This window comes from Spermophilus citellus (genome assembly GCF_964194105.1).
Source record: "Spermophilus citellus genome assembly, chromosome: 7".
NCBI lineage: Eukaryota > Metazoa > Chordata > Mammalia > Rodentia > Sciuridae > Spermophilus > Spermophilus citellus.
The window spans coordinates 139935769-139957605 of record NC_138188.1 but is presented as its reverse complement, the minus strand read 5'-3'; the positions used below and the strand labels follow the sequence as shown (position 1 = coordinate 139957605).

General features: G+C 33.6%; 1 protein-coding gene across 4 annotated transcripts in view; it reads right to left on the bottom strand.

Moving 5' to 3' along the window:
- The window catches only part of LOC308653452 (uncharacterized protein), a 697023-nt gene that overhangs the window by 97456 nt on the left and 577730 nt on the right, over nucleotides 1-21837 (bottom strand). For all 4 annotated transcript variants that reach the window (XR_014023041.1, XR_014023042.1, XR_014023043.1 and 1 more), the window contains one exon: nucleotides 19666-19711. The gene's annotated coding sequence lies outside the window, so the exon portion shown is untranslated. The remainder of the gene's footprint in view (nucleotides 1-19665; nucleotides 19712-21837) is intronic.

The following is a 21837-nucleotide window of genomic DNA, read 5'->3' as shown; positions in this document are numbered from 1 at the left end:
TAAAGCAAAATGCAATGGTTGAAATTCTTTAGTTAGTACAATTGTAAAAACAAGCAAATGACAGAACACTGCTTGCAATTACAAAATATGTCTCCACTTTTCGATGAGAAGGAATGAAATTTTCCACTTTGCGGAAAGAATTATCATGCTTATATTGCCATCTCATAAATGACCTCTAAATGGCATTACAATTGTTATGCACAGTATGAGTCAAAACTTTTAAAACAGGAAATGCATGTTTTTATCATTCACGAGAGATTTATTCCAGCATCAAATATGTCCTCATGAAATTTGCTGTTCATTTAATATGGAGCCTGTGCCCTGACAATGTAGAGAAATAGAAAAAAAATCAACAGAATTCACTGACATAGAACTCAAAAAGAAATCCTGTTCATTTGACTCTTTGCTATCTTTCTGGCAACTAGTTTCCCTTCCTTACAACACATGGTAGATTGTTTCAGTGGCTCAGTAGATGGCATTAATAAGGGGATAGAACCCCATATGTACCAGTTACCTTCAGTTTGACACAGAGCTTTCAGTTCCAGGCTTCAAATGGGTCACTAATCCTTGTCAACAATCTCAAAAGTGCCAGCTTTTGTTGATAATGGAGATAGACTGGGAGTGTGTGTCTGTATCAGCAAATTTCTACTGCCACGGATGGAAAACAATTCAAAGTGCATGCTCTTAGCGGATCTGTAATACTATGTACTAATGTCTTTATATAGGCAGAACAATGTGGGTTTTTAATAAGGCCTTTAACTGAGAGATAAGGAATACATTAGTGGTAACATATTTTTTTGCACAGAACTAAACCAACAACCATGAGAGCAAACATGTGGGTTACTTATAAGATTAAAATATAGATATACAGTGTTTTGTAAATTAAATGCCTCAGGTATCCTCTCCTTTTATTCCTCTCTAATTGTTATTACCTGAAGCTAAGAGCTTATCACTTCCTTCACACCTGCATTACTGGAAATGTTTCCTAGGAACTTTCATGGCTCCAGGCTGCTCCACACCTTGCACCCTCCGTCACCATATATTGCATAGTACTTCTGGGCCAGTCCATTTGAAATGCTGCTTTCATTATCTTATAACTCTGCTTAAAGATCGATTCCGAGTCCCTATTTCAGACCACACTGAAGGTAAACCTCTCAATCTAGATGTCAAAGCCACACATAAACTGTTTCCTTCATTCTCAAGTAAACATCTTTCCTGGCAACCTCAGACTCACCTTGCCATTCCATCTCATTAAAGGTTATATCCACTGGGAACTGCAATCTTTCACTCAGGAGATTCCGCTTATACAAAGTGCCCTCCACTCTGAGTTGGCTCACTAAAGAAGTTCTTCATGGTCTTCAATATTATAAACCTGATCCAGCCACCAGCCACTTGCTCATGATTGCTATCACCATGAAACCCCATCTCTGCTCAGTGACTATATCCCCAATAACACATGCCAGTTGATGTCTTTGATGTCTTTTTATTATTTAAGATTGTTTCATGTGTTTTAGAGACATCCCCATAGTTACATCAAAACTTGGTTGAGAAGTACTATGTTAATTACTTTAGTAACTTTTACTATGACAAATGATCTAAAATACAGCAGCAGCAGTAAAAAGTTATTGATCAGTGGTAGTGCATTTCCATAAGCAATAAAAAATCAGAGCATTATATTCTTACCTACTACTGAACCCACAAAGTATTTTTCTTTTATTTTTTTAAAGAGAGAGTGAGAGAGGAGAGAGAGAGAAAGAGAGAATTTTTAATATTTATTTTTTAGTTCTCGGCGGACACAACATCTTTGTTGGTATGTGGTGCTGAGGATCGAACCCGGGCCACACGCATGCCAGGCGAGCGCACTACCACTTGAGCCACATTCTCAGCCCACACAAAGTATTTTTCTTTCTTTTCCAGTAATGGAAGTAATTTTCAAATTATAACCCCAAAAAGTTTTTTTTGTCTTGAAAGTTTATACTTGTTTATATACTATAGAAGGTAAAATTCTTACAACTTTTGAGTTTCTAGACATGTAGATAGTACAATGTTTCAGAACCATCAGAAGATATGTAAATAACTTGATTTCTGTGTACTTCAAAGTGCATACCTATCCCTGCTAAAAAATGTAGAAACTAAATCCCACACATCACATGCGATTAAAAGTTTTTGCTATTTACTCAAAAATTAGCATAACAATATTAATAAGTACAAGGGAACTTGGCAACAAGTGTACCATTAATAATTCTTTATTAAAGTATTGGTTTTGGTTTGCTGAAGAATTGTATGCTGTTTCTGATTCTTTTCATTCTTTTAAACCAAATAAGCTAGCAATTAAAGTTCTTCAAGCTCTGTGGTCAGTAAAAAGTGCCACATTCCTCAGTGGTGATCAATTCTTGTTAAACTGCACTAATGGGTATTAAATAGATCTAACTACTTTGAAAGTCTTTTGTCATTTTATAAGAAATTCAATGTATTATTTTGCCTGTACATTTCCTTAAATGTTATGTACAATTCTAGAAATTAGTTACCATTGGATTTTTTGTAGACTTTTATTAAAGAAGTGATATTCTAAAGCCAGAAGTTATAGCACTTCTAATTTTGTAATTGCTACTTTAAAAACATAGAAGTCACTTGTAAATTATGCCAACCAAACAAAACAGCAAGAAAGAGTCCAATGGTAGCTCTCCTAGATGGATTTTCAATTTTTCTGGATCTTATTTTTTCTTGTGTCTACATGGCTCTACCCTGTCCTGTCATGCATAATTAATCTGCATATCCCAATACTTTTGGAATGTACCAAAAGTATATATTTCTATAGAAGCCTTTTTGGTTTTTTTGTGTGTGTGTGGATGTACTTATATGTAAACATGTACATAATCACACATAACCTTTGAAGAGTGGGGTATAATAAATAATGATATTAATATGGTTAATATTAACAACATTGATAATGATAATGTTTTGGAAATATTGATGGTGTTGATATTAATATTTTATTAATATACTGAGATGCCTAGGTATTCTGAAGAAATGCAGCTTAAGAGATTGTTCAAAATATATAGAGGTGGGAAAACATGAGAGCTCATAGAAATGAAATGAAAAGGTCAAAGTCATGGAATGTATTTTTCTGGTGCATACAAGGCAAGAGGAGAGCTGTGATGATTGATTTATTTATTTATAAGTGGCATTGTAGCTTTGGAGGATTGTTTTCAGATTATTTTATGATATTTTCCTCAGTTCAAAATCAAATAAAGCAATTTCAAAACCAACAACAACAAAAGGAATACTGTGATTCATCAAATCACAGTTATGTTACTACCTAGGAAAAACCACTACCACCAATAAAGCAAGAAAACTCCACCTATCTAATATATATGTATTTTTTAATCTCTTCAAATTACTCTCAGTGTTACATTTAAAATCTTGTTATTTTTCCTGCCCTTATTTTTTTATAGTAACTCTTATTTCTATCTTAATGTTAAAGAGAGGAGAAGTTGTCTGAATATTTGCTTCTGTTGCTTTGAGAAAAATCTGAACATAATGATGTAGTGCCTAACAGACCCCTTTCTTAACCTCTGTCAGCTCAGCAGCCTTCAGTGAAAGCCAAGTTCAGTAATAGGAAGGCATCCATTTCCGTGGACTTGACTACACCCAAATCATTCCTTAATAAACTAAACGTACTAGTGCCTGAAACTCAGATTGACTTGGTATAGTAATGAGTCATTTTTTTCCCCAAAATATATTGTACATAATTTTATTCATGAATTCCATTTTGTGAACTCTTTTTCATAGTCTCCTCACACTAAGAAGGGCAATGTTTAGTTTGTCTTAAGAACACAGTTACCATTTTCAAGTGTCAAAGCAGAGAGGATCGCAGTCTTAGCCAAAAGACACTGTCCTTTGAGATGAGTAAGTGCCTGCCTTGCTGCCAGTGTCTGCATGAATGCCCTGTTCATTCTGAAAAGTTTTTTATTTGCTCTTCTCTAGTTAGCTGGCATCCTCTATCCTGCATAAGAAAGACATTTCTATGATTAAAGCACATATGCTTATGGCAAAAATACAGTACCAATCCAAAGTGAAAAATTAAAATATTTTTGGAAGATTATGTGTTATTTTGTTTTTGGCTATAGAAAAAAAAAGTCTGTTTAACTAAAGTGTTGATGAAATACACTGTGTGGTCTGAAGTACTGTGGTTTGATGCCACCTAGCCAGATGGGTTTCTATTGTACTTAAGTTCTCAGACTTTTCTGTATTCCACCACTCCTTAATATTCCTTGGTCTAGTAAAGCAAGAGTAATTCATAGTGATATGACATAAAGCACTAGAAACATGTCATTTAAAGATGGAAACAGTCACTTCTCTTAGAAGTAGGGAAGGATTCTAATAATGAACATTTGTCAAAGAATACATGTAGATAGATAGATAAACAACTCACCAAATTGCTAAGGAGAATCACAAGAGAGTGAATCTGTGCTGAGAACATTCCTTCAACTTTTATCTAATATAGTTTCATAAAGGAAGCAACTGGAAGAGAGGAAGATGGTTCTGAGAAAGTTACACAGCTTCGTATATGTGTGCTTATTCCAAACAGACAAAAGTACTAGGTTGTTAGGAGGTGGAAACATTAGATTCAAGTTGGAAGATACAGGAGAAGAGGAAGGAAAAAGAAGGTTATGTAGAAAAAGAAAAATTAAAAGAGAACAGAGATTAAAATAGTAATAAAAGTGGGAGACAGGCTGATTAAAAAGAGAAATGCTATTCTGAAGAAAACAAAAAGGCTTATAACACAGCACCTAGTTTTTGCAACTTTCATTTTGTTTTAAATGGGAGTTGCAGACAAAAATTGAGGTTGGAACTGCTGAAAAGCCAACTATGAGGCTGAGGATTTAATTTCAGACACAGATTTTCCCCATTTTCTAGCATGGAGGTTTTCTTTTTTTCTTTTTTTCAAAAAAGAGTCTTTGATCTTTTGCCTTAACAAGTCTGGTCAATATGTAAAGAATCAAAATTGTGAGTGCTAATGCCTCTATTTTGTTAAATCAAGTATTAAACACTGTGCTATCTGTGTGGTCCAAAGATTATTGGAATTGAACCTTGTGACTGAGGTGTTTGAAAACTCTGGAAATAAAGTGCTTAACCAGAAGGCCTAAGTAATTACTGACTAGAAGGGCATTTTATTTATTTTAGATGAATTAAACTGAATAGTATTAAAAAACATCAATTCCCTCCAGCAAAGAGTTCTAATCACTAATTTTGTTCGGATAATTCAGTATATGGTTTGAGAATTTTTATGTATTCTAGTTTTCATACTAGATCCATCTAAACCAGTAGTTATGCTTTATTTTAGTCCATATCACAACTTAATAAACACTTCAAAAACTTCTAATTCTACATAGACTAGAGTAATAGCAAGTTTATTTTAGAATTACTCAAAATAAAAAGACAGGAAGAATTTAAAAATTCCTGCTTGGTTTCTTATAAACAGCTTTTATAATTTACCCATTACTGGTTATTAAAAGAAGAACTAGGACAATTTGCTGATTACTAGATATAAATTCTATGGTAAATAAGATATAAATACATTTATATGTATAAATGTTACTATATATATATATATATATATATATATAAACATATCTAAGAGTTAAGTGACTTAATATATGGAAGAAAAAAATCCTTGATTTACTTTCTAGCTTAAAGTTATACTTCTTTATAAACAATGTCAATATAACTGATTATCAAATCACTTGGGGTGTCTATTTATTAGTTATTACTTGTAAATTGGTGCATATCTTGATTATTATGTTTTTTCCTTGGAAAAAAACATGTGTGGCTAGAGAGAAGGCAGACTAGCAAAATGAAAACACAGCCTGGCATGGTGGTGCATGCCTGTAATCTCAGAAGCTTGGGTGGCTGAGGCAGGAGAATTGAGAGTTCAAAGCCAACCTCAGCAACTTAGCAAGGCCTAAGCAATTCAGCAAGACCCTGTCTCTAAAAAAATACAAAAAAGGGCTAAGGATGTGTCTCAGTAATTGAGTGCCCCTCAACTACTGAGACAGAAGAAGGAGAAGGAGAAGGAGAAGAAGGAGAAGGAGAAGAGTAGTAGTAGTAGTAGTAGTAGTAGTAGTAGTACTAGTAGCCCAAGAATGCTATAGAAACAAATAGAGTTTAATGACTAAACTACTTTTTGGTGAGTTATGCAGAGCTAATTTGCATAAGTTTTGAATTAAACACACATATAGATCACAACTGTCTTATGTCAATTATTCTAAATAATCTTAATCTTTTATTGGTGCAAATATTTTATATATCTGTAAGCTGTTTTGCAAAGTCTCAGCAACCAAACTTTATAAACATTTCTGAAAAGTTCTGGATATATAGACCTGGGATTGTCTTAAAACATGAAAATTTAAAGGAATCTTATGCTTTGTAATTAAAACTTATGACAGTAGGTCATGCTTTCAAAGGTCTTTTGAAATGTTATTATGGGGACTTTTCAGGTACAATGTATACCCAGAACATGAGAAAAGAAAACCTAACATGATATTAGATAGGGATTTCACATGAACATCAGGGAATATTTACCAAATATGAAACTGTTAAATAGGATTTCAATTTGTAGCAACATAAGAATAAAGTTATAGGGGAAAGGGACTGAAAACTATGCTAGCTAGACACAATTACTGGGTGTATGATTAAGAATTGAGAAATTTGGCTGGGGATGTGGTTCAAGTGGTAACGTGCTTGCCTGGCATGCGTGGGGCGCTGGGTTCGATCTTCAGCACCACATAAAAATAAATAAAGATGTGTGTCCCCTGAAAACTGAAAAATAAATATTAAAAAATTCTCTCTCTCTCTCTCTCTCTCTCTCTCTCTCTCTCTCTCTCTCTCTCTCTCTCTCTCTCTCTCTCTTTCTCTCTTTAAAAAAAAAATATTTTAAAGAAATTGGGACCAGCTGTAAAAGGTAAAGTTCTCTGGACCAGGAACTTGGAATTTATTTTGTGGATAATCAGGCATCATTGATATTCTCTGCACAAAGTGGCCCTAAGTGCACTATGGGGACAGCATCATGGGAGTAGCAGGTTAGAAGTGTTATGTGGAAAGACTGGAAGCAAGAAGACTATTGCAAAAGTGGTGTCAACATTTACAAAGGTTTACCAACCAATTAGTATAGGTGAAAGACATCTAGTTTAAAAAGAAAAATTAAAATATTTTAAGCATATCTAATTAGCACATGCTAAACGTCAAAGGAGTTTTCAGTATTGGAAAGAGAAAGGTGAATTTGGAATTTTTACAAATTTCTCATGGTTATATATATATATGTATACATATATACATATATATAATATGTATATACATGATACTGATTCATTTTTGTATAAAGGGTGAGTTTTTACAAAGAGAATATTTACTTAATGCAAGTAATATTTAAAAGTGCTCTTAAAATTTTTATTTTCCTCAATGCATACAGAAATTTCTAATTTTAACTCTGAGATAACAAAACTTTATATTCTAATATGTTCTTATCAACAAAACCATCAACTTAAAAAATATTCATGTAATTCTAAACTGGAAAGACAGAATTTGTAATTGAATTTAAGGAGTGGTTTGTTTTTAGACACTAAATTTAAATATGTTCTATAAAAAAAGGGATATAGCCTCTCATCAAAAGTAGATTAGAGCAATATTAAAATAAGTAAAGACTCCTTTTAATTAAATATTGCATCAATAAACTCATAAAAATACCAGTCTAGGATGACATATTTCTTCATAATCATAAATATTCATGCAAACAAGCACATTGTCCCACCTTCCACAAAAACAACATGTGGAGGCTTAAAATATAGGAAGGGAGTTCATTTTAGGTTTTACTTTTTTAAAAATCTCAAGAGTTTTTTAAAATGTTATCTTTTGGCAGAATTCCAAATGCAGTTGACATTCCTTGACCACACAGGCTAGAGCTATATGTGGCTTCTTCTGGTCAAGAAAATATCACACCAAAGAGAGAAGAGGGATGAGACATGAAGGGGAATCAGAGGTGGATACTGAGAAGGGTCTTACCAATCCAGTATGCTCATTAATAATAACTGATGCTCAAGTTATTTCAAATTATCATACATTCCATTTTTTATAAGAATTTTTTAAAAAAATGTAGAGTTTGAATATGACTATAAATGCTACAAAAGACAAAGTCTTTTATCTGCTTATTTATTACTTGAACTTAAATAAGGATTTTACAATGACAAATATGATTTATGATGAAAGTGAGACATTTTCTGACAGCATAAATTAGAAAATAGCTATTATCAAATTAAGTTATTAGGTTTTTTTCCCTCCGGTTTTGATAAAAGTTCATAGATTTGTTTAGATAATTTCACAACAAAGATGAAATATAGTAAAACCTGAGTAATTACAAATCCTTAAAAACCTCAAGGCTATAGAATTGAGTCATATTTGTGATATTCAGCCCTACTAACATTGATTCCACAGAGAACTTACTAATGCTTATGGGTCTAATTAAAAATCAAATATTTGCTTAACTAAAATATTGGCCTAAAATACATTTTATAATATTTAATAGCTGCCTAAAATCTATTAAAATCTCAAAGAGGGGGAAAATGCCCATGTCAGACTATGCTTCTTTCTGTGGTCATTTAACTCAATTTAGTTTTATAGTGTGGAAAAAAATCACTCCTTTTATCAATTATGCTAATTCATATGACGACATTAAACACAAAAGGAGTAGAACAATATGTTATTAAGGTCATATTTGATTTCTTTTTACTCCCATTCATTTTTTATGTCATGGACTTTCCTTCTGATGAGCTAAAGCAGGCAAATATTGCTGTATTGAGTGAAATCACTGAAAACTTCACACTTTGGAAAGATTGTTCTTCAGACTAGTTGATTACTACAAAATCATATGGAAACAAAAATTAAAAACCAGATAGGAGAAAATAGACATATTTGATCATGTTATTGTGCTCATTTTGAAATGTACTAGTTGAACATTTTGAGTCAAAGTTTAAAGTGCATTTTCTAAAGATAAGATTTACAGAAATACAAAACCATTAAGGTTTTGATGCTTTTTAATCTTAGAAAGTTTTTTTCCTAAATGTTTCTTTGTTTTTCAAAATACAGGGCATATATAGAAGAAATCACTTCACGTTGATATCCAAAGATATTAAGATTAGGAGTGAGACTTTTGTCACACCAGTCTTGTGTTTATAATTTTATGTAATCTTCTGAATCACTATGGTTTCAATTTCTGTTCACTCCCTGCTTTAAAGATACTATTATACTATCCCATTTACACCAATGAAATAACTTAGTTTTTATACTGACTACCTCCAATTGCTACTTCCACCTTAGGTTTCTCCAAAGGACTGGATTTGTCTGATATTCCCCCAAACCTGTTCTTAATCACACCTCCATCTACCCTGGCTTTCTTGCAAACCATTGGGAGCTCTCCAAGATTTCCAGCTTATGTTAACTTCCCACATATGAGTGGTGAAGTCCTGTCAAATTGTTATCTAAAATATATCTTGCATGACCTTCTCAGCTGTATCTTCTCACTCTTCTCTTGGATCACTCTCCTGTTCTTTGACCTTTCCTGCTTGATCAATTTACATAGTTTTCTCAGTTTAAAAACTTTCTCAGTTTTAAAAACTTGCAGAGATCATTCAAAAATGTAAATCTGGTCCACTCATGCCAATTCTTAAATTTACTCATTTATTCTGCCCTGTCTTTAAAATTTGGTTCAAAGTTATTAGCATTGCATGCAAAACTACTGTGACATAGCAGGGGCTTATTTATCTTCATTTCCCTTACTTGCCCTCTACATTCAAAACTCACAATATCATTGTTCCTCAAGTGTATTTTTCTTGCAATCGTTATTTGTTTGTGATGCCTGGAAGCACCTTATCCATTTAGTCAGTCTGCCTGACTCTTGAAATCTCCTCCTTTACATACCATCTTTTATAAACCATACCTGAATATTTTATCCCAATTTAGTAATAAGAAACTCTCCTCCATGTTATTAGATCTGTGCACATCCCTTTTGGGATAGATTATGTGATTTATGATTACTGAGTTTTCAAAGACCAGTACAATATCTAATATATAGTGTAAGATCAAAACCCATTGATTATGTCTATACAAGAATAAACACATAAATAGATGAAAATAAGTTATGGGGGCTATTTAAACACCTTAAGAACTTTGCCTGTTAAATGTTTCTGAATTTTAAAATGCTTAATTTAGGTTTATATGTTTTGGATTCTATACATTTTAGATATTTAAAAGAAATGGATTACTAAAAGTTGACATTCACTTTCACTGACTCTACAAGGGGAGGTGTGAATCACATAAATTTTGTCAACCTCTTTCACAAAAGATGATCCCAAAAGGTAAAGTGAGTTAGGCATAATTTATTTATGCACTATCTTAACATCCTGAATTTTCTATAACTAAGTTGAAAAAAATTAATAAGTATGTATTTTGGGTTAAATCTTAGGATTTGATGGTTGTGATGTTAAGGTGTCCATTTGGTTGAAACCCTTAGATCTGGGGTTGTAATGGAAAATCTCAGGGTGTGGTTGGAGGGTGGATGGATAAGTCTTCTCTTCCTATTGACACTAATCAAATTTGAGTTTCTCTGTAGGTGCTTGAATTGCTTAAATTGGCTGCAGGATATATACAAAACTGACTACCATGTATGAAAGGTTTAAGAGTATATTTGGTCCCTTTGCACATCTTGTATCAAGAGATGTTCAATGGTCATTACTGAAAGGATTGAGTCACTGAGTTTTGCTATAAGAAAGGATGAAGAAGTAACCAACCTATCACTCAGATAGTGAGGTGAAAACTGGCTAACGTTTTCCCTTTGCTCAGCAAACTACTCTCTAAATATAGAGGCTTACAAAATGTTAGTTCTGTGAATTATAAAGTATGTTTTAAATGTTTTTTTTTCCTGGAAGCACCAAAAAAGGAAGTGAATTTTCCTTTCTAATAATAGCAGAACAGAGAAATATGCCCAAAGCAAGGCAAAGCAGAAGAATAAGACAATTACAAGGGTAAATCAGGCACAAAGGTGGTTTCTGCCTCAATAATCCAGGTAATTGAAACCAAAGCAGGTTCAGGCATCTAACTGGCAGTTTTCCTATTTGCTTTGGTAGTAGAGACACATGATGTTTTCACAAGTCTGGAACCAGTTTTAAGCTACAGCATTCTTCTCTATTTGTGGTACGTTTTGAAATATGGAATGAATTACTGGAGTTTCAAATGGCATATTCAAGCAATAAATTAATTTGACAGCAATAAGTTAATGAGAGAGTGAAGCTTTTACATGACTCTGTGCAGACCAAACTGGCACAGAGAACTCTTGCTGTATATGCATACATACATACAAAAGCACATACACACTTTTCTCTAGTTTTGACCTTCTCTCTTTCTCAAAAGGAATCTCGAATTTAATGCTGAAAACCTGGTTCCTTTTTATGTTCCTGCCTACTTTCCAAATAGTTCTTGTCCCACCATGTACCTCAGTTTCATTTAGTGGATCATCGACCCAGGAACACAAGTCGAAAACTCTGGGCTTTCACTCTTTCCCTTCGTACTCAGTTTACCTCTCCCCCTCAACTATTCAGTAATTCCTGAGAAGTTCCCCTGATTGGATTTTTCAAATGTCTCATCAATCATTTACCAATACCTCTCCCTATTCTTCCTCTCTTCCTTTATTGTTCTGTGTTAAGGCTTTATCTTTCTTGTGAAGATTGGGGAAATAACATCTGAATTAGTATCACCATGTCTGCCCTGCTTCCCACAGAAGCCAGTAACCTACAGTCAAACTACAACTAAAACCACAATGTCACACTCCCTTTACTTGAAGATAAAGCCAAGAGTCCTCACATTGCTGAGGCAGATCTTCATTACCTGGTTTTGTCTTTTGTTTCTATTCTCAACTCACCATCCCTATCAGACAGTTCCTACTCCACCACCAGGAACCATAGATCTGTCCCTGTTCCTCCTCACCAGGTTGGTTTATGTTTCTACATCTCTGCTTAGTTCTTTTCTCTTGATTTATTTTTACCTCTAATTTGTCAGCTAATTCTAATAAATTACACTGTTCTTTTATTCAATAAATATTTATTAAGTATCCACAATATACAGCACCTGGATTGAACTCTGATTTTCAAGTTGCAGCAGAAATGATGCACATGACAGAAACCATCATTGGCATCATTTCTGCCCCAAGAAGGCTTGGAGGCAGGTCTATGCCCTTTCCTCTGTGAATACACCAATATCTCAATGACCCACATCATAATCATGGTTGCTTTTATCTTACGCAAAACAGTAAGATCATTCAAGAGCAAGTTCTCATGTTTTATTCTTGTATTTATTTCCTAAGCCCAGAAGAGCATTATGATGGTTGTTTAAGAAATTTACTTTAAATTAAGCTTAGTGTTGAGATTGAAGGCTCCTAATGTAGATTAAATTTGTAGCAATAATATATTTCCCTCATTTCAGGTTTTTTTCCTATTATTATGCTCATTCCAGTCTTTCATCATTTTTCATATTCTATCTATGTCTATTCCCCCTTGACTTAAATCTTTGGAAAGCTGTGCACAGACTGTCACCTAGATGTGATAATAGTATCACTGGTCACTGTCTTGGTCATAGCAGCTCATTAGTGTTCTGCCACAGTGGGAATTCTGGGCTTCTGCTGGTTCATGGAAAGAATGCATTCTAAAAAGAAAGGAAGAACAAGGGAATGTTCTACAGAGGAAAGTGCTACTAGAACCAATATTTTGGGATGAAATTAAATCAAAAGTAGGAGGAATCAAGATTACTGTGTATTGAAATCATGATTTCTACTGTCACTTGAGACTCCTGGGGAAGAAGTGGAATATACATTGGTTTTAGACCTGACAGCCTTCCTCCATACCCTCAGATACACCAGAGAAGAAGGAAATAGAATAAGCACTTAGTATAGGATGCTTATTTTCTAGTTAAGAAACTTAAAGGTAAGAACAAGTTCACCCAGGTCTATGAGCTGACATTCCTGAACACAACTTCCAAACAAACTGGAACACATAGGCACATGTGAACACATATGCATATCCACAGAGCATGTATGAACAGACATGTAAGCATACCTGCAGAGAAAACCTTAAACACAAATGTACTGACACATTTGACAGTACAAACACAAGTCCATGTACAAGAGCACACATATACACGTACACGCATGCTTACATTTTATTATGTGTAAATTTTTCATTTCTCTACTTTATAATCTAGACACATCCTGCTCATTCTTCAGGTTCTAAGCCAAGTCCCAACATGGTCTAACTCATATTTCTACCATTTTACTTTCATCACTCTAAAGCCATGGAAAATAATTACAAACTGTGATAAATTATGACATTTAAAATTTTTCAACTAATTTTTGATCAATAATTATGGAGAAGACCGTCCAAATTAATAGCCAGAGAAGTGTAATAAAATGATAGATAAAAAGTCACTTCTGAAGTGTTTTATTGAGCAAAAATAACTTTATTAAAAAGTTCCTAACTTTTTAATCCAGTTTCTCTTCATTTGTCACAATGATCCAGAAACAAGCAGTCCATACACCAGGTTTTGAGGAACACTGCTCTAAAGAACTATCATTATTTTACACAATGGCTAGAAGACACATACTCACTAAACAGATTAAAGAAAGACCTCACTGCTGATAGGAGACATAGACTCTCATTATTAGAGTTGTTTTTTTCTATCTTAAATATGTGCAATATTTAAAAAAATAGCTAAGCTATTTTTAGCATAAGCTAAATGATTCAGAGTTTGTTTTGCAGCAGACATTTTCAGTCACTAATTCATTCCTTAATTAGCATTTATTGACCACCATCCTATGCCAGACACTGTCCTACATGCTGGGATCCAAATTTGCATAAGATATGGTCCCTGCATAAGATTCAAATTAAATCCATTTTATAAAATAATTGGTATGTAATCTTCAAAAATATCAAGGTCATGCAAGTCAAGGAAAGTCTGTGGAACTTTTCTACATTAATGAAGACTAATAAAGTATGAATACCAAACAGGGAACTTCAATTGGAAATACATTCTTATACTGTAAAGTACATTAATTGGAATTTATTTGGACAACTGATGAAACTTGAGCAGGACGTGAGCATTAGATAGTAGCAATGTATCAGTGTTATTTCCCATCAATTCAGCCTACCATAATCTGATAGTATAGCTTAGGTGGCTTCAGCAAGAGGAACTTACTTCTTGTAGTTTGGGAGGTTATAAAATCCATGATCATGACTCCATCATATTAGATTCCCCAGTGAAGATACTCTTCTTGGTTGCAGATTATGGCATTCTTGGTGTGTCCGCACATTGTGGAGAGACACAATTAGCTCTCTGGTGTCTCTTTTTCTAAGGACACCAATCCCATTACCAGGACTTCAGTCTTGTGATCTTATGTACACCTAATCACCTCTAAAAATGGTGAAAGGTCCCTCCTCCAAATGCTATCACATTGGGTTAAGGGATTCAATATATGAATTTCAGGGCAGAGGATACAATTCTGTTCATTTTACCTGATACTGTTGTTGTTGCTGTTGTTATTTTGATGCTATGAAAAATATCCTTGTTTGTAGTTGAGGTAAAGTAGTTAAGAAAGTTTTCTCTACTTGTATTAGTCAGCTTTTTTTTAAAATCACTGTGACCAAAAGACCCCAAAAGAATAGTTAGAGTAAGAAAAGTTTACATATGAGGCAGAATGTCATGGCAAAAGGTGTTACAGAGGAAAGCAGTTCAGGACATGACAACCAAGAAGCAGAGAGAAGGTTTGCTCACCAGGGACAAAATATAAATCTCAAAGTCATGCCCCCATAACCTACCTCCTCTACCCACACCCTACCTGCCTACAGATTCTGCCCAGTTAATACATCTACCTGGATTAATACATTGATTAGGGTTAGGGTTGTTTTAACTCAATCATTTTAGCTCTGGAAATTCTTGCATTGTCTACCACTCAAACTTTTGGGGGGATACCTCATATTTAAATCATAACAATGCTATACTTGCAAATCATTTTTAAGTTTATGGGCTTTGGAAAGGACGATTAAAGATATTATTTTTGGCCTCAAGATTCTACTAATGGAGAGAGACATGTTTGTAATGTAAGTAAATACCTCTGAATGCAGTGAAATATGTGGTGGTATAAAAAATAATTGAAATAGAAGAGGCAATGGTGAATCTGCCCAAAAGTAAAGCGGGAGAGATCTAAAAAAGAAAGTCAATCTTAAACATGACAAAATATAAGAAATAACCCAGGGAAGGGCCTGTGGACCCTGTTTATTCAATAGGGATCATGTGACAAAATTTGCATTTTATTTTCCCAGCCATTTAACTTCCTGGATCCATTATCTTTATCCACCATTTCCCTTTCGAGATTAATACAAGCAAAAGATTTGCAGGAAATTTGAATAAAGGGAAAAGATGGTAATAAATTACTATCACAAAACAGGTAAAAATACATTTAACAACACCTCCTCAGGTTATTTTATCACTTTTCACTTCTCCTTTTTCTGTTTTCTAGAATTCAAAGATTAGGTTTATCTGGTAAGTCTCTAGATTTGTTGCTATTAGTGAGGTCCTTCCTAAAATATTATGTGAAGTTCCTAACTGTGGATGGCACACAAGAGTGAGAATGTTCTATTATTTCCTTATTTATCCTAGAACTCTATGGTTTTTATTGATTGAACAAATATGGATGGAAAATCCAGGCAAAGGTGGCAAATTGCCTGCATATGTCATGGCTTGACTCAATATGGTTTTCTTTGTTTCTTTTAAAATTTTAAGATAATATTCAAAACCATGCTATTTCACATAAACATTCCAATATTCATCTTGCCAAACGTTCGGATATTGTGGTCACTGTTATGTATAGTTGTTTAGAAAATTTGACTAGAACTAGAAGTTGCCTTTGTAGCCCATATATTGATCATAGGATCAATTCTCTTATTCCAACCTTGTGCGTTGGCTGATATGTGCTCTGGTACACTTATTTTTGTTGCATACATAGACCCTAGAGGGACTTTGTAGGCCTAGCCAAATAGATGGCAATGAAGTGACCAGAGAACTGAAAATGAAGACATTGCAAAGGTGTGCATTTCAAATGATAAGATTCAAACTCTAGGTTTGGAATGGTCAGCAATGAGCTAAAAAGTAGTAACAATAAAGAAGGAAGGAAGGAAGGAAAGAAGGAAGGAAGGAAGGAAGGAAGGAAGGAAGGAAGGAAGGGAGGGAGGGAGGGAGGGAGGGAGGGAGGGAGGGAGGGAGGAAGGAGAAAAGGAGTGAGGGAGGAAGGAGCGGAGGGAGGAAGGAAGAAATTGAATTAGTCAATCAGTCTTATTAAAGACTGATCAAGGTCCTTCCTTCCTTCCCAATAACTTATTCAGTTGAAAAAATAGATGAAATCAGCATTGGAGATAGTGACTTGTACAAGTCAGATGAAAAGAAAACCCATTATGCACTTGGGCAAAATGCATTTAGCTTCAAAGAGACTTTTTTCCCCCTTAATTCCTATTTTTTTTTTCTATATAGGAAACTAAAATTGGGAGATCTGTTCACCATGTTTTAAATTTACATTACCAATTAAAACAGACTAAGGTGGAATCAGAGATTCTTTCAAGCATGAATCAAACTAATAACAACTCTACTTTTTTTCTGGTTGAGATAATATCAAAGATCCAAACAGCATGAATACCAATTTGCATTATACAAAGTACCAAAAATAACACTTCCTTTATTCTGACAGAATTCACATAAAGAGTTGTTCCATTTATTTGTTACCACTCTTTTGTAAATAAATATTGATATTTTAATCCACAGAGCCAACCTTATTATAGTATTAACCATAATAACAATGTCTTACATGTTATTATACATGAAAGGAGACACAGTGTTTTTATCTTTAGATCCACATGAAATAATGTAAATTCAAGTTCAACACATACAAATAATATTTTTTTCCTAAATTCATAAACATTTTTCTGGGATACTTAGCTTCTAAATATGATATTCAAGTATGAATTTGAGCATGAAAACTACGAAGAATCATCAAAATTCAATTCAAAATAACTTCTTTTCTATTGTATATTGAAAACCATAGATTGCATTATATGTGCCTAATCCATCTGGACAATTGTTTATGATTTACACCAGGGATAATAGAAAGCCAGAGAGTGGCACCTTGTAGAATTTTTGTAAGACTTAGCAGTTTTAGTTGATTACTCCCTTTTCTCACATTTCAATTCAATTTAATTGAACAAATATTTGCTCTGCATATCTGCATATATTAGCTTCAGAGATGAATAATACATAGTCATTACCCTCCAGGGGTTAACAGCCTAGTGGGAAAAGAAAAATAAATACAAAATGAATTTTTATATGTGACAAGACAAGATGAATGAGATGATCTATTTTTTTCCCTGAAGTGCTTTGGTGGGGTAAGATAAGTGGTTAAGAGCTGCAATGAACTAAAGAGTTCTTAAATGTCATGGAAGGAGCTGTCATTTGGGGTGAATCTTAAAGACATGGGTAGACTTGCAACTTTACATACCTGTAACAAACCTGCATGAACACTAACATTGTTATTTCTTTTTCTTTTTTTTCCAATTTTTCTGTATTTATTTGTTATTTTTTTCTCTGACCACTGCTGTGCACTTACGAATACTATTTTCTGTGCCTCATTACTGTTACACTTTTTCTTCATTCCTTAATTTCTTTATTCAGTGTACACAGGGTAATTATACTTTTTGTATGTCTGCCAAAAGTGGAATTAAGGTAGACCTCTTCTGTTCTATTTTAAAGTTCTACTTTCTAAAAATTGATGTCTGTGTATATGCAAAAGGAATCTGTTTTTTAAATTTTGAATTATTTAAACAACAAACATATTTATGCTGAAACAGTACAAAGTATCTATCATCTGTTTCCCCACTCTAAAAATTACAAAATAGCTTCATCTTATTCCAATGATTAATTTTTAGAAAACATAAAAGATCATAAACTATCTGCAGATATGCTGAAATTCTTGTACAACCAATTTGCAATGAAAAGGGACAGTGAAAAAACACCTAAGCTTACATCAAAGCAGAATTCTAATTTTATTAGAAATAAGGCCTAAAGAAATAGTTTTCCCAAATAAGCAGCAAGGCTGAATATACCCAGAACATCAGTAATAGTCACCTAAAGATGAAAGGCAACAAGTGTGACAAATTTGGGCAATCCACTTAACATTTTTCAAAGCATCAGTAACTGGAAATATTATTATTTTTTCTTTGAAAGTACAGCAGACAACATATAAAGATTAAATAGAATCTTGAAACCTTGGCTGTTCATCAGAAAACGATTCAATGCTTCATCACAAAAGCATCTATAGACTAGAACCAAAATAAAACAGCTAGAAAAATAAAGAACTTCTATGGCTTCTGCAATTGAAATACATCCACAAATACAACCACACCAAACTGCTCAAGGTGTTCTTGCCCATTAGTGATCTGTAATTCAGTCCAGTCCTCTGTAATTCAACCAGATCACCAAAACTGGGATAGTCTGTCCACATCAGAGACAGGATTCATTTTATAGTCCTTTTTTTTTAACTTGATCCTCATTTCAGTTCAATGAATAGACAAGAATGATGTTATTATATGTACTTTACAGATGAGCAAACAGTATCATAGAAGTGCCATGATTTGCCAGCCATGAATGTCCTGAGCAGAGAGAAAACTATTTTCTACAAACACAGCAATCCTAAGAGTTCATCCACCAAGGTGTAAATAAATGCCATCTGTCTTGTCATTTTTACTGGGACTTTCTGACTCCTGCCCCACCTTTAGTTTTTGTGATGCTGTTGGTTTGTTTTAGTCATATGTCTCTAATCTGTACTATTCTCCTCTTTCAGGCGGGGAGCAATCTATCCTGAATTAGAAAAGAGGTGCTAGAATGTGGGAGTGGTAGTTGACCTACATCTGAACAATTTGCATATGATTCACCACAATTAAACAATTTGGTTTGAAATAGCTACAATTAAGTTATTATCAGAGAAGTATTTACTAGACTATAAAATCTAAATTTATCTTCACATACGCCCTTACCAAGAAAAGGGCCACATTTTCTGCACTTTTAAGTAAAGCAAATACTGAAGCAAATTCCTCCAAATTAGCGTTTATGTTGTTAAATTATTGACAGTTAATTATATGTATGGTTATTTGAGTTATTTCCTTAAAAATTATGGGTTTAGAATAGCAAAAAAAAGGATGAAACTATGGTAAACAAGAGATCCTCAGTTTCTAACTATCCATATATAATATAAATTACATATAATACACCAAGCTATCATAAAATTGTGAAGAAGGTAATGTAAAAATGTAAAAATATGAAAAGGAAAATTTTGTCTATATTAAAACATCAACTTATGGTATGCATGAAAGACTCAAACTGACCAATAACTGTGTTGGATGATTTCAAGTTTAAGTAAGTAGATACAATATACACTCAGTCAGAATAAGCAGCATCAATGGGATGGTTTTGAAACAGTTAAAACAAATTAGACATATTTTATAATCAGAAATAGCTTCTTTTCCCTACCTTTATGGGTGTGTAAAATGTTCTCTGATTGGTTGTTAAGGATGCCCTGCAAAAGAAATAGACAATAGATGACACAGAGAATAATAAACCACAAGGACTGCTTAACATTTTCAACAATGTGAGAGTAGGTGGTTTACTTGCTGGGTGTCCATAACTGTTGGAAGGCTCCTCTGTTCTCTGTTCCCTCCTCATATGTACATGAGGTTGACAGTGCTCACAGTGACAAAGGGCACAAGCTTTAGAATAAAAGCATTATATGTGGATTGAACATTTTTGTGGTCTGTGGAAAATGAATATAGTGATTAGGATTCTGTTGTTCACAACTATTAACCAATTTAGTAATTTTACTACTGACAGTTGGTAAAGGGGCAAAGCAAAAAGGAAAATCACATCATATTGCTAAAATGATTTTTAAAAAACCCTAATGAGCAACCAATATGAAGACAAATAATTCCAGATCAAATAACATCTTTTTATATCATTAAAAGTATAGGTACAAAAATTGTTATTCATTTTGTGGATATGATAAAATTTTGGTTCTGAGTGATCCAAATCCTACATTTTAGGGATTGCACAAAGTTATGATCTGGCATAGGGACTTGCTATCAGGAAAATTTTGTGTCCTTCATTTAGACAGAACTAGTCTTGGGACTAGAAGATAATTTAAAAGTCAACTGGTCCAACGGCCTTGCTGCACAGATAAGCAAAGTGAAGTCACTCAGCAAGGTTGTGGCAGAGCTAGGGGTAAAATGCCCATCTCTTGGCTTCATGCTCATTCCACAGCATTAAGTTGTTTGATTCTTTGGAACTTCCAAGACTGAAAAGAAGTGGAGGAAGTGGAATCATGAGTATGGTTCTGGTGAGTTTCATCCACTGAATGAAACTTCAACTTTTTGTCCAAATGAGCGATCCATACCATCAACATTTACTCTATCTACCTCATTCAAAACTCCTTTCCTTGGTGAAGAGAGACAACAAAGAATCAGATGATAGGATTCTGGTCATAAGCTTTTTACAAGTCAATGAGAGAAAGCAGGGGGGACAGTTAAGAGGAAAGCAAATGCTCTGCAAAGCTGGCAATAACACAAGTAGCTGGATCTGAAAGAAGCCACGCAGTAGTCCTTCACATAAAATCTGTTTTATGGGCCAATTTTAAACAAAGAAAATCTACCATTTGTTCTGTAACATGTGCTTCTCCATTCTAAATTGGTCTGTATTATTACAAGCAATAATGTTGCTCCCCGACTAGACTTTGTACATTTTTAAAAATATAGCCCTGTGATTCTTAACTAACAACATACAATTTTGGTAACAATTAATAAAGTGTTTCTTATAAATGCTTTCAAATGGCACACAATAACCCTTGTCTCAAGTCTGTTTTGCTATATTCACATAGTAACCTTTATATTTTCAGACAGTGCAATAACAGAATCAACATCACCTAAGCTTAGATTTCACTGCTATACTATCAAGACCGAGAATTCTAAAATAGGAGCTGAGCACAATAGCTGTGAGAATATCTTCCTGTACTATAATCTTAGAAAAGGCTTGTGCGTGCCACTTTGGAAGATCAGAATGTCAGTCATATGCATCTTCCCTTGCTGGACAATCTCAATGATTAATTCATGTTTCCTTTGCAGAATGTCAAAGGATGAATGTAGTAAGTTTAAAAGTCAGATCAGATATAAAAAAGACATTGCATAAAAATGGTTTTTAATTGTAAGATGTAAATAACTAGAAAGTTAGAGGTGCACCCAGCTAGAAGACCTAGCATCTGTAAGGACATAAAACACAGTATAACAATAAGATGTAGTTGCTGGATTTTATTACTCAAAATTTTCAATTCAGCTTAAACTAAAAAAGAATGTTGAGACAAATATTTTTATATGCCAATGTTTAAACAAAAAGTTTGTAGAATGAATTACAAGGAAATATATTCTATGAAATAACAGCAATAGATAAAGAATGAAATATGTTTACTATTTTCTATAAGAAGATATATGATCAGAGTTCAGCAGTATTTATTTTATAGGTGTATAAATTTATACATACCATATTGTAGGTGGACACAATTATGTTTTATGCCAGAGAATACACTAAACACTTAAATACATACATATAATACATTATGTATTTTATGTTCTCAAAGATATTTAATTAGGAGGATTTCAG